At 46.7% G+C, this 2,654-nt stretch overlaps 1 protein-coding gene across 1 annotated transcript in view; it reads left to right on the top strand.

The window, feature by feature from the left end:
* The first annotated feature begins 519 nt into the window (after positions 1-519).
* Positions 520-2,654, top strand: part of chd6 (chromodomain helicase DNA binding protein 6) — a 134,174-nt gene continuing 132,039 nt past the window's right edge. Inside the window, exon 1 of the mRNA XM_008296166.1 lies at positions 520-610. The gene's annotated coding sequence lies outside the window, so the exon portion shown is untranslated. The remainder of the gene's footprint in view (positions 611-2,654) is intronic.

The raw sequence follows: 2,654 nt of genomic DNA, 5'->3' as shown, positions 1-2,654 counted from the left end.
TAGTTTAGTTAGCGCTCACACTTCTGTTTCCACCATCGGGGGCTGTGGTGGCGGAAGGGGGCGATAAAATACCACCACCACGGTGATTACATTGTAAATGTGCTGGCTCTGGTTGGACAACTACTTTAAAATCACAAGATACGCACCACCGCCACCATCCATGTTTACTTTCATAAACACTGAGCACGCTTGCTGCGTGTGACGTCGTCGTGTCCTCTTCTGCGCATGCGGGACACTTTTGGGTCGTATGAAGTTCACACAGCAGATCACATACAAGTCGCACTGAACTGGAAATGTGAANTTTTTTTTTTTTCCTTTTCTTTTCTTTCTTCCGCCCTTCAAACCCGGTAATGATGGAGGAGTAAAAAGCGACACGATTGGTGGATGCAGGCAGCAGAGGAGAAATGTAAACCCCGTTGGTTTTGTTGCATCGGAGGGGTGTTGAAAAAGCTGCTGCTCGCCTCTCTCTTGTTGTGTGTTTTTTTCCCCTCTTTCTTTTTTCTTTCTTGGCTTTTCCCTTCAATGACAGCAGCAGCCAGGAGCCGGTCGGTGCGGTGGGAAGAGGAGAAGAAGAAGAAGAAGAGGAGGATTTCCCTGCAAGAAGTCTGCGGTAAGCGAGAGGGAGAGGGAGAGAGAGCGAGGGGGGGAAACAAAACAAGCACAACAGGCGGCGTGCGTAAATGCGCACATCCATGCACAAAACAACAACAACAACAAAAACGCACAATACACAATGGTGTTGCCTGGGGCTGCCGCGATAGCTCTCAGACAAACCCGGGACAGACTCGCTGGGGTTTTTTTTTTTTTTTCCGCTTTTGCGTGACAGCTGCGGGGCCAATGGAAACGTGCACGGAGCCAGCTGCGCCAAGGCTGCAGCCAATGGGAGGGATGCGAGGCTCAGGTTAGGCTGGCTGCAGCGCGAGAGCGAGAGAGAGAGAGAGAGAGAGAGCGCGTGAGAGAGAGAGAAAGAGAGAGAGAGAGAGAGAGGCGAGCGCGAGCACACCGCTAAACTTCCACCAAATAAAAAAAAAAAAAAAAAAAAAAAGCTGTTTGTGTTTTGGCTGCTGCAGTGGCCATTTTAGGTAAGAAGCGCCCCCCTGTAATTTTTTTTTTTTTTTGCTTTTAGTTTAACTTTTTTTTTTGTGATGCGGCTCTTTGTGCGGGTGTCTAGACTCGCACCGTGCGGGAGAAACAGTGCAGGACTCCGGCATGCACACTGAATGAACTCCGCTTTCTGTGGATTAGATATTGCGCGGACTTCCACTCCTCCTCCTCCTCCTCCTCCTCCTCCTNGGAGAAGATCGTGGTCTGGTCAAACTAAGACTTCACACATGATGCCTTTAATCATGTTTTTTCTCAAAAAAAAAGGGCCTTTGTCGCCTCAACCTGGATGTGCACCCAGGACTGTGATGGTACGAGCTCTGTGCGCCCACCATCCACCCCAACCACCTCCTGCTGACTCTGACGCAGTTCGTACCATGTTGTGCTTCATTCATGCAAGAAAGAGCTGCTGCTGCTTGTGAATGCCAACTGGGAAAACAGTTGAGTTGTATAGGAATGTCGTTTTTACAGCCATGCCGATGGTTTCGCACCGTTCCACTGAGCCAGGCGGAGCTAATGTGCCAAAAAGTGCATCGAAGGCACCAAAACGGACAACTTCTATACAGTACAGGAGTTAAACTGTTAAAACACTGACTATTTGAGTGGTTTTTTAATGCTGTTAAGTGTAAAGTATGCAACAGAATTTATCTGTTTTAAGTCAAATAACTCAAAACTGCACACTTAACAGTCGTCAGATTACTTCTAAGGGGATCAGAAGGACATTTGCTCTCATATCAAATTAAAAACTAACAGTTTAGATGTATTTTATTAAAATACAGCCTCCGCAGTCGGAATAAAAGTCATTACTGAGATTCAAACCTCTTATTTCTTCAATACCTCACGTGCCGGCTTTAGTTTTGTCTCTTCAGTCCTCCTCCTGAATCGAGGATACCACATTTTTGTCATTCCTCGGAGGCTATTTTTTCAGCTGCTCTTTGCTGGAAGGGTTGCGTTGCGCTACATTTCTCTTTGAAATTCCCCCAAAGGTGTTTTACTGAAATCCTGTCGGGCAACATTCTCGTCCAGGTCGGAGTTCGCTTTGTTCTTGTGGAGAAACTCTCGTGTGGTTTTGTTCTTTGGATGGAATATTCCTCTTCTTTAAACTTCTCCGGACTGGGCTTCGTCTAGTCAGCCAGTATGTTGGTTTATCCACAGTCGTGAACGTCACCTTTTGCTCTTATTACACCTCACATCGTCGCACGTCCACCTCCGTGCTTCACCGTCAGGACGATGCGTTCACTGTGGTCGTCCTGGTCAGGTTCACACCAAACGTTCTGAGCCTAAAAAAATGTATCTTGGTCTCCTCTGAGCAAAAATATGTTCCCAACATCCTTTGGACTTCCTGCATGACTTTAATGTGTTGGACTGCAAAGTTAGTTTTGCTTTATTTTTTTGCTAAGAGCGAGCTAGGATGTTTTTCTTGTCCTCCGTCCACAGAGGCTGATGTTCTGAAGTGTCCTTCACACTGTCTGAGCTTCACACTAACTCTGGTTTCCATTGACAACTCTTGTGTGGAGTGTGAAGCAGATGCTAAATGGTTTTCAGAGCTACAT

Source organism: Stegastes partitus, unplaced genomic scaffold (assembly GCF_000690725.1).
Source record: "Stegastes partitus isolate 25-593 unplaced genomic scaffold, Stegastes_partitus-1.0.2 Scaffold1107, whole genome shotgun sequence".
NCBI lineage: Eukaryota > Metazoa > Chordata > Actinopteri > Pomacentridae > Stegastes > Stegastes partitus.
Note: the sequence above shows the minus strand (reverse complement) of the source record. Positions and strands in the feature narration are given on the sequence as shown.